At 40.6% G+C, this 10622-nt stretch overlaps 1 pseudogene; it reads right to left on the bottom strand.

The window, feature by feature from the left end:
• Window positions 1–8244: 8244 nt before the first annotated feature.
• Window positions 8245–8969, bottom strand: LOC104981707 (annotated as a pseudogene).
• Between the last annotated feature and the right edge of the window lie 1653 nt (window positions 8970–10622).

Raw genomic sequence — 10622 nt, 5'->3', positions numbered from 1 at the left:
CAAGTGCCCTATGGCACAATATGATGGATATATCTTTCGGTTTCAAATAATCAATTATGCAAAATGCTTCATTAACAATAACTACTAGAGTCAATGGCCAGGGTCACCACAACGCGGTTCATCTGTGCTTGAATTCACTGACCCCTCCCACTCTCCTTGTCAAGAGATATCAAGAAACAGATTCATCAGGAATAATGGCCAGATGTTTGCTTGTTAATGATCCTTCCATAATCAGAAATGCAGTGACCACGGGACGCTTAATCTTGTCAATTTTTGTGACAGAAAACATGCTTAATTTATCATCAGCTTTGCAGAAAAGAGTTCCTGTGCATCCAAACTAAACCAGAAAACAAAATAACTAGAATTTAGTCTTATTTGCACTGTAAGCCCGACATAACTTTTGCATAGTTTGGCCAGACTGCTTCTGATTCTGGCACAGCCTAAAAGCTTAGCACTGGGGACCGGGACAAGCAGCTCCCAGACCTCACTACAAGTGCTGAGCTGAACTGACTGTTTCACTAAAATGGGATCAATGCCAGGCTCTTCAATCTGGCTGGAGGTCTCGGTCAGTGCGTGGCTTCACCTGCCTGGTATGGAGACGCCTCGCCAGCTCTGCCACTCTCGGTGTTCATAATCATCTCTGTGAAGAATCATGTCCTCCACTGTCTTCTCTGACACCTAAACATCCCACAGACCATAGAGGTCTTCTCAAGACGTGTGTGTGTGTGTGTGTGTGTGTGTGTGTGTGTGCATCCCCTCAGAGGGTATTCACAGCTAATGCTAACCACAATGCACTGCTCTTCTCCAAACATGAATGTGCCTGGAGTCTAACTCCCACCCAGTCATTCTGTGTGTGGGGTCATCTAGTCATTGCATATAGTGTCATTAGGGTTTCCTGTCATACTTCCCCAGTGAACCAGGCAGTGTCTAAGTGAGGGCTATCTCATAACTTCCACAGTCAATGAACTGAGTGAAATTGGAAGAAATCCTCATAGAGGAATGAGAATTATAGAAAAGAACTTAGACACTGAGGTCCAGAACCCAGTTTGAAACTATAACTCGGCCTTCTACCAGCTGTGCAACTGTGGGCAAATTATTAAACCTCTTTGAGCCTCAGGTTCTTTGTGTACAAAATAAAGGTCTTACAAGGGCCAGGAAAAATGACATATGCAAAAAGTCTAGCACACTGCCTGGGCCATAGTAAGGACTCAATAAATGTCAGTTCCCATTTCCTTTTTGAGTGATCCAATAGAGACCAGAACCTGGAATCTCAATCTCTTTGCTTCTCCATCTCTGCCTTATAAACTCTCTCTTTCTCCTCCCCACCCAAACACAATTCCCAGCAGTTGATACCTATGTAAGAATACTGTGACGGATAAAAAACTGTTGAACCCAACAACAATATAAGAAATACATGTCTGACCTAAGGAAAGACTCATTCAGAAAGAATGCAAACACACAAAAGTCCTGGAACCATGTTGTATCTTTGTCACTTCAGGCTGATATAACAAAACACCCTAGACTGAGTTGCTTAAACAACATTTATTTCTTCCAGTTCTCTAGGCTAGAGGTCTAAGATCAGGGAGCCAGCTTGGTTGCATTCTGATGAGTCACTTCCGACTTGTATATATCCAACTTGCAGCACCCTGCTGTGGCATTAATCCCAACATAAGGGCCTAACTCACATGACCTAATCTTACCCTGATTAACCCCAAAGGCCACACCTCCAATGCCATCATATTGAGAATTAAAGCTTCAACATATGGATTGGAGCAGAGGACCCATTAAGTCCATACCACACGTCATGTATTACTCATAAAACTGCAAAATGTAGCCACCTCATTCCATTTCATGACTCTGAAGGTGTTATATGGTTATTTTGAACAGCAGTCACTTTATTGGCTTATTATCTGTTAACAATATTGGTAATATTTTATCAATAATTTAAAGCAGAAATTTTTAAAAAGCATAGTTTATAAACCAATACCTGGAATGCCAAAGTTTTCTTTGCAGAGTCAAACAAATTAGAAAGATTCTCTAATTTAGCTTTTTAACTGAGTTTTTGTTTGAAAATAATAGGAATGCAATAGATAAAGAGAGATAAAGAAAAAAATATAATGGAAAAAGAACACAGTTCCATATTCTCTCATTACCTTTGGGCAGTGATGTCAAAATACCTCAAAATGCTATAGTCACCACTAGAACAGCTTGACTGAAGCAGCAGAAATAGCATTTTATCCCATGTGTATCCCCAAGTATGAGATTATAGCAATGGCAAACATCCAAGAGTTCTCCAACTTCTGGAAACAAGAAATATCCCTTCTATTCCTCCTGTTCAATTCACCCAGCAAGCCACTGGGAAAGCCACCTCACCTCTTTAGCCTTATCTTTTCTGTGGCTGGTGCCTATTTAGTGCTCTAGTTTTATCCATCGTATTATTGTCTCCTATCGAGGCAGCTCTCATAGAAGTTATGATGAAGGGCTAGATGCTGTGAGAGAGACAAGGGGGAGAGGGAGGATGAGAAGGAAGAAAACAAATTACTAAATACTGGAAAACATTTGTATGTGTAAAATCCATCAAAAAACACTAGGATTGCAGTGGGGGTACATAAGAGAAACGAACTTTTGCACTGGAGATCTATCTATTTGGCAACTTATTACAAAACGCTAGTAGGAATTTTTGATTATACATTCGCAAGCTAAAATCAATAATGTTTATACCAAATGACATATCCTTAATGGCTATCTACAAGCCTTATCAGCAGCAATGGTATTAACTCAAATAGATCATCAGGAATTGACATATGTTTCTATCTACTTGCTCATGCCAAGGCATCTGTGAGTCATCCTTGAGCCTTGCCTCTCTTTCATCCCAATTACTGCCAATTCACCACCAACTCCACTCACCTCTACCTTTCAGACATCTCTAATTCACTCAGATTTCCCATGTCTTCATGATTTACCAGCCTAGTCCATCACCCTTCACAAAGACTTGTCCAGTATAAGTTTGACTTCTCTGTACATCTTTTCTTTCCGCTCCAAATCCATTCTCTAACAGTGGCCAGAATGACCTCTACAAAAGCCAAGTCTGGTTATGTCACTCACTATACTCAAAGCTCTTTAACTGCTTCCTGACATTTTTAGGGGAAAAAAAACAAAAATCAAGATCGTTAGCAAAAACCTAGAAGTTTCTGCATAACTTAGCCACTACTTGCCTCTGGAACTTTTTCTCGTCTCACACTTTCCCTCTCTTACTCAGCTTCTTCTCACTGACCAGCTCTCCTTTCCTCACATATGCTAAGTGAGTTCTATCTTAGCCCTTTGGTACACGTGGCTTTCTCTATTTGAAGTACACACCACCAGCCCTAGTCCCTTTTATCTGGCTTACTCTTACTGATTCTTCAAATTTAGGCTTGAATGTTACCTTCTCAGGGAGCTCTTTCCTGACTCCCAAGTACAGTTTAGGATCTCCGTTATATTTTCTCATGGCATTAGCTATATTTTCTTTAAGACATTTAGTGTAATTGCAGTTCATATAGTCATATGCATGTGTTTTATCTAATGCATATAACCACCACTCAAGTCTAAGCACCATAAGGGTAGAGACTGGCTTTTTTAGCACAGTACCTATATCTAGTCTAAAGTGTCAGTGCTTTGCTGAACTAATCAGTAAAGTCTATTCACCTCTCTTTAATCAAGCAGCTATGTTCCCGCACAGCCATACTTCTATGCTAACCAACAGCTATCATTTTTGAGCACGTCTTGTATGCCAGGCACGTGCCAAGTATGTCACATATCTCCTGTTTATGGCAACGCCATAAGGTAATGCAGTTATCATCCTCATTTTATAAATAAGGCACTGAACTATTCAAGGTCACAGATTAATAAAACTGAGATTCAAAGCAAACCCTTTCAGGACTTCCCTGTTGGTCCAGTGGCTAGGACTTCAAGCCCCCAATGCAGGGGGCCCAGGTTCAGTCCCTGGTCAAGGAATTAGATCCCACATGCCACAACTAAGACCCAGAATAGCCAAATAAATAAATATTTAAAACAAACAAACAGCCTTTCAGGTTCCCTTGGCTGAAATTCTTAAACAATTCACTATACTGATCCTTTGCAAGAAGAGGTCAATTAAACTTTGTGGGTAGGGAGAAGGATTGTTTTTTGTCTTGCTATCTATTAGTATTTCACTCTGACCAAAGGATGTAATTTTTCTCTAAATTTGTCATTTCCATTGACAATTACCCTGAGCACACCATTCTGCAGAAAGAAACTGTGTTTCCAGTTTCCAAAGAATATTAAACCACAGGAGAAAATGAATTGCAGCCCATCTCTTGCAGCTGTTTGAGTGTATTTCTTTTAAATATGAACACACAGGATTACTCCTTTACTGCCCTCAACATTCATTATCCTGCTTGGCATCCTTGCTGGCCAAAGATTGTGGATAACAGAAACAGTAGTATGCCTGTGGCAGGATTCACTCCAGAGAAAAGGAAACAGGGATATTTCCAATGGAAACTAAACACACCTAGTTTGGCTTTAATCAAAATGGAGAATGCTGTAGCTGAACTACTTATGGACAGAGCAACCAACTCTCCCGCCGTAGAATTATCTCAACTTGCACCCTTATCCATTAAAAATCCTGGAAATAGCCAACTCCTGTGTCTTATAAAAATATACCTTCAGGCCTTTGCTCCTCTAAAACTGTTCCCTTGGTGACAAGTCTGTTCCCTGGGTGATAACTGATAGATTTTTTGCTGATGTCTCTCAGACGATAGCTTTAATCTGAATAAAGGCTTCAGTTCCTTCTGAGGCATTAAAAACAGGATGCAATCATGGCTCTCCCGAGGATGAAAAATGGAGTTTTCTTGTAAGCAGGGAAAGGCCCCATTCTGTGCTAAAACTTGAGGAAAATACCAGTAGAGTTGCTCTTTGGAGCAACATTTCCATGCTGTTGTCCATTTTGGCTAGTTCTGCCCTGTGTCTGGGCTCTCAGCAAGGAGTGAAATGTCTGCATCGCCAGACATGTCACTAGTGAGTACAATTTACTTAGCTTCCTCTCATCACTGAAGTGACAGTATTTCACAATCCAGGAGAGAACCTTAAGACAGCACATCCTGTTAAGCCAATTTATGGAAGAGAGCCTTATTTTTTCTATTAATCTATTTTTGTGGGAGGCTGCAGCAGCATCAATAATAATCTTTGGTGTTTCTCGCTTATTTCTAAAGATGTTTATTATCCATGTACTTTTTCTGCCTATTAAATATCAGGTGTTTCAAAGGGAAAAAATAAAGCAATTAAAAACTTTGAAGGAAGCCAAAATCATTTTTACAATACAATTATTTTTCTCTGATTTCCTGCAGATGATAAGATAGCCTAATCCACAGGGGCAGGAAAACAAGACTGATGTCCACCTAAAACTATTTAATGTTTTTCACATGAATCATTAGGAGGCAACAAAATATCTTAATGCTACATGTGCGTTTTGGTCATTGTTCTGAGAATCCTGTCTTAATTTACAGAGTATTTTAGGCAGGGAGGCACCTGGTACATATGTTAGCTTTCTAACTTAAGCCTTTTAGATCACAACTGAGGTTTTATTTTAACGGCCTCTTTCAGATGCCTTGATGTAACTTCACTTCAGTCATTGCTGCCATTAAAAACAAGATTTTAAGAGTTCATGTGTGCCATATTAATATACTAAATTTTGGCTTTTACAAAATTTATAACCTTAAAGCCAAAGATGAATATATGAATAGTCTACCCAATAGAAGTTTTAATACTTCCATTTCACTTGTGTATCCACCATGTTGACTATTCCAGCTGGTGGTTTTTTTGTTGTGTTTTCCCTCAAAATACTATAATAAGTAATTACCTGCCAACTTTCTCTTAGAGTCATAAATGAATATTCCAGGGGGACAAAGAAATACAGAGACATGGCCCCATTGTGACAATGGAAGAATTGTGACTCCAGAAGTGAAAAAAACAAGAACCTAAATTCTAAACCCAGATTCTGTTTCTCATTTCTTTGGCCATTTTTTTTCTCTCTCAGGACCTGGTTGTTCTGTGAGGTCTTTACTATCTTTTTTACTTTATTACTCTTCAGAATATCAATTCTAGTATGCTACTTTGACCCTCCAACAGTGAAGACAATGACTTAGAAGCAACATTTTGATAATCCCACATTATTCGGAAAGAATACATTTTATCTCCATTTTCACTCTGCTGATGTTCCCAAAGTCACAATAGTTAACAGACAAGAATGATAAAGATAACCAAGAAGAGCACTTCAGACTCAGAGACATTGTTTATCATTTGCTTACCACTACTGAAGACTCTTGAGAATCCCTTGGACTGCAAGAAGAACCAACCAGTCCATTCTAAAGGAAATCAGTCCTGGGTGGTCTTTGGAAGGAATGATGCTAAAGCTGAAACTCCAGAACTTTGGCCACCTCATGTGAAGAGTTGACTCATTGGAAAAGACTCTGATGCTGGGAGGGATTGGGGGCAGGAGGAGAAGGGGACGACAGAGGATGAGATGGCTGGATGGCCTCACCAACTCGATGGACGTGAGTTTGAGTGAACTCCGGGAGTTGGTGATGGACAGGGATGGCAAAGAGTCAGACACAACCGAGCGACTGAACTGAACTGCACATACAATAGGAACTTGATAAAAGCTTTATGAATGAACTAAGAGTTGGGGAAGGGAGGAAGGTGATTTGAAACTATAACTGACTATGGCAGTTTCTATTTTCTGAGACAGTATCAATTAATTCTCTCTGAAACATCACAAAAAAACACACTGATGAGCCATTTAATTGTGGGAGAAAGAAAAGTTTAGAGGGGAGAAAGGAGAAGAATTAAATAATTTCTTTGCATGAGTAAGTACAAGCTTGAGTGTTTCCAGAAGGATTGGGAAAGTGGAATAAGTTGGGAGGGAGGAAGAGAGATGCTCCACAAGAAAATTTGATCTGCTTTTGGTTGATCCATTGCGAATCACAAAATCTCAAATTTAAATTGCTTACTTAAAGGTGCAACATAATCACTCCCCACAAGCTTCCGTGAATGACTGCTAATCTCATAGCTTTGGGTCACTGATACCATGAGACAAGAAGGATAACAGGGTTATCCAGTTGTGGGGAGCCCCTGGAAAACAGCAGCAACAGATTTGTGATGATGAGATAACCCACAACTAAATGAATTCAATGGCAGCAGAAACCCGGAGGCACTGAGAAATGTAAACTACTCAAGTCATCCCGTAGAAGTAGAAAAAGACATTTCAAAAGTCAGGGTACTCCCACATAATATCTGTTAGTAGTAGTACAAACATCAACTTTTCCTCATTTAACTAGATTTCCAGCCTCCCAGACATTGATAGCACAAGTGGTATGTATACTACAAACATGAGAAGCCAGCCTGTACTACGTAAATTTTTTTTCTTTTGAGAAAAGCCAGCATAAAGCACTCTTATTGCAATAATAAAACTTGAAACTCGTGTGTAGTGCAGGGGGTGGGGGTAGGCTGGGGGAGTAGGCAGCAATTTCTCTCACCAAATCACTACACAGGACAGCAAAAGGGTGAGAGGGGGCAAGGAGAAGTCAGAAACTCAGATCTGCAGGGGGAGCTGAGCATCAAAAAACAGGAGATGCTGAAGCTGTGATGACCAGCATCATTTTCTTAAGACAACACACTCAAGGATTTGTCACGATAGGTGGGCTTTCATGGGTATTAAGTGTCTACAAACAGCACCTTCAATTTAACTTTGGATTAAAGTTCTTAAAATTTAGGAAGTAGAGCTTGGATAGCTATGCAATTACAGAAATCCTGGATATTCATTAGAAAAACCACAGGAAAAAAAAAAAAAAAAAAGGCCAGGCCATGAAGGTTTCAGAGGTCCCTGCTGGCCTAGGGAACAGACATCTGCAATGTCCAACATCTCAGTGAAAATGATGTGCTTTCAAAAGGCAGAGGGTCTACAAGGAGGGTGAGGGTGGGGCAGTGGAGGCAAAGGCTCTCCCCATTCCCACTGCAATTTCAGGTAGGGCTTTCAATTCAACCCGAGGACATCCCTCAACTTGGAGAATAATTCGGCCTTCAAAAGCACCTCGAATCTGCTATGGCTTTGCAGTGCAGCAGCAAGAACGTTTAATATATAATAGATAAAACTTTTATCCAAAAAAATAAAATAAATATTCTTGCACCTCACCCCAACACCAATTCCTAAAGTTAACCCATTATTTGTGCTGTTAATACTTGACTAATACTTAATTGGAAACCTAGATCCAAAGGACTGAAACTCAATCTTCACCCCAAAACAAAAACAAACTGAGTAATTTGAGGTTTACGGCATATAGTTCAGGTCAACACACATACGAGGAGAAAGGGGAAGAGCAAAGCCGGTGGCAGAACACATTCAGTCTGGGAAGATGTTTACACAAAGAGTGTAGTGGAACATCAGGAAGAGCTCCATATGGACTCACTGTGTGCGTCTGGAGGCGCCAGATCCTTCTGTGGCACATCCAAGAACGGGGAGCTCAGGGAGGAGGCCACTCCTGTCATTCCAGTTTTAGAAATTCCACGTCAAAGATGAGAGTGGCATTTGGTGGGATGATGCCTGGGTGCCCAGTGGCACCATAGGCATAGTCTGGGGAGATAGTCAGCTTGGCTCTCTGACCCACGCTCATCTGGGCAACCCATTCTTCCCAGCCTCGGATCACCTCCTGCTTGCCCAGCACAAACTTAAAGGGCTTGTTTCTGTCCCGGGAGGAATCGAATTTCTTTCCATCTTCAAGCATCCCGGTGTAGTGCACCACGCAGGTCTGGCCAAGCTTTGGGAAGGTGCGCCCGTCTCCGGGAGAGATGGTCTTCACCTGCACTCCCATGGCTGCCATAGCGGCGGACGCTGGGTTGGCCGACGGGCTGCGCGACCGGCAGCGTGGACCGAGACCGGATCTCGCGGGATTCCATGGCTCTGCTGTACTACGTAAATTTTTGTTGGCTCTGTTAATTGTGGAGGTGTGTGGTTGCTCAAGACTTTTTGTTTGGTGGGTTTCATACATCTCTTGAACTGAATAATAATTTTTGAGCTCTGTGATCTCATTTAATTCTGACAACAGGTCTATATAGTAGGTATCTGTAACTCCATTTTTTTTTAGGTTGAAGTATAATTGATTTACAATATTATGTTATTTTCAAGTATACAGCAAAGTGATTCAGTTATACCTACATGTGTGTGTATATATATATGTATGTATCTACTCCTTCAGATTCTTTTCCATCATAGGTTATTATAAATATTGAATATATTTCACTGTGCTATATAGTAAATCCTTGTTTATTTTATATACAATGGTGTTTTTCTCCAGCTCCATTTTATAAATGAGGAAACTTAAGTTCAAAAGTTAAGTAACTTACTCAAGAGTTACATAGATAATAAGTCAGGGGTTGAACCCATGCCTACCAGGCTCCAAGACCTAGGTTATCCTGTCTTTTGAAATAAGTGCAAAAGAAAGAGGTTTATCATTCTGGAAAGAAAAACAATGATGTCCCACTTGAATCAATCTCTGGTCTTGAGAGGAAGTTGGTCTGTAAAACAGAGACCTTGGTGCATATCTGTCTTATGGGGAAAACTAAAAGCCCCACTGGGATCGCAGATAAAGAACTCCTGTAATACTTTCCTGTAAAATCCAGGATGCCAAAACCAGTTGCTGCTAAGTCACTTCAGTCGTGTTTGACTCTGTGCAACCCCATAGATGGCAGCCCACCAGGCTCCCTCATCCCTGGGATTCTCCAGGCAAGAACACTGGAGTGGGTTGCCATTTCCTCCTCCAATGCATGAAAGTGAAAAGTGAAAGTGAAGTCACTCAGTTGTGTCCCACTCTTAGCGACCCCATGGACTGCAGCCTACCAGGCTCCTCCATCCATGGGATTTTCCAGGGAAGAGTACTATTGTGGGCTGCCATTGCCTTCTCCGGAGTAGCCCTAATGCATATGCAGAATGGAAAGGAATTTAGCAGTGTGGGCAAGATCACCTTTCTCCCACCTTGAGATTCACAGTACGAGCCTGGTTCAGCTCCAGCTGCAGTATTCACTTTTCTGTATTTGTTTCTTCACCAGAAAAATGGGTGTTGAAATAGTGTCTACCTCCCAGGGTGGTTGTGAGGATTAAATGAAATAACGCAGCTAGGTTACCTGGCACCTACGCATCAAATAAAGAGAGCAATGAAGCGACAACATCACAACTCCAGCTGAAATTAACAAAAGTATCTTGGATCCTACAATATAGATTCTGTTTTCTTTTTTTTTTTTTATTTGATAAATTTAACGCCTTTTATTGCCATACCTCATTTTACTGTGCTTTGCTTTAGTGAACTTTATAAATACATGTTTGTTTGTTTTTTTCCTTGTTAATTTTCTGTTTAGTTGATCTATCCATAAGTGTGAGTGGGGTATTAAAGTCTCCCACTATTATTGTGTTATTGTTAATTTCTCCTTTCATACTTGTTAGGATTTGTCTTACATACTGCGGTGCTCCCATGTTGGGTGGATATATATTTATAATTGTTATATCTTCTTCTTGGATTGATCCTTTGATCATTATGTAGTGACCTTCTTTGTCTCTT

This window comes from Bison bison, unplaced genomic scaffold (genome assembly GCF_000754665.1).
Source record: "Bison bison bison isolate TAMUID 2011002044 unplaced genomic scaffold, Bison_UMD1.0 scf7180017864519, whole genome shotgun sequence".
Lineage (NCBI taxonomy): Eukaryota > Metazoa > Chordata > Mammalia > Artiodactyla > Bovidae > Bison > Bison bison.
Note: the sequence above shows the minus strand (reverse complement) of the source record. Positions and strands in the feature narration are given on the sequence as shown.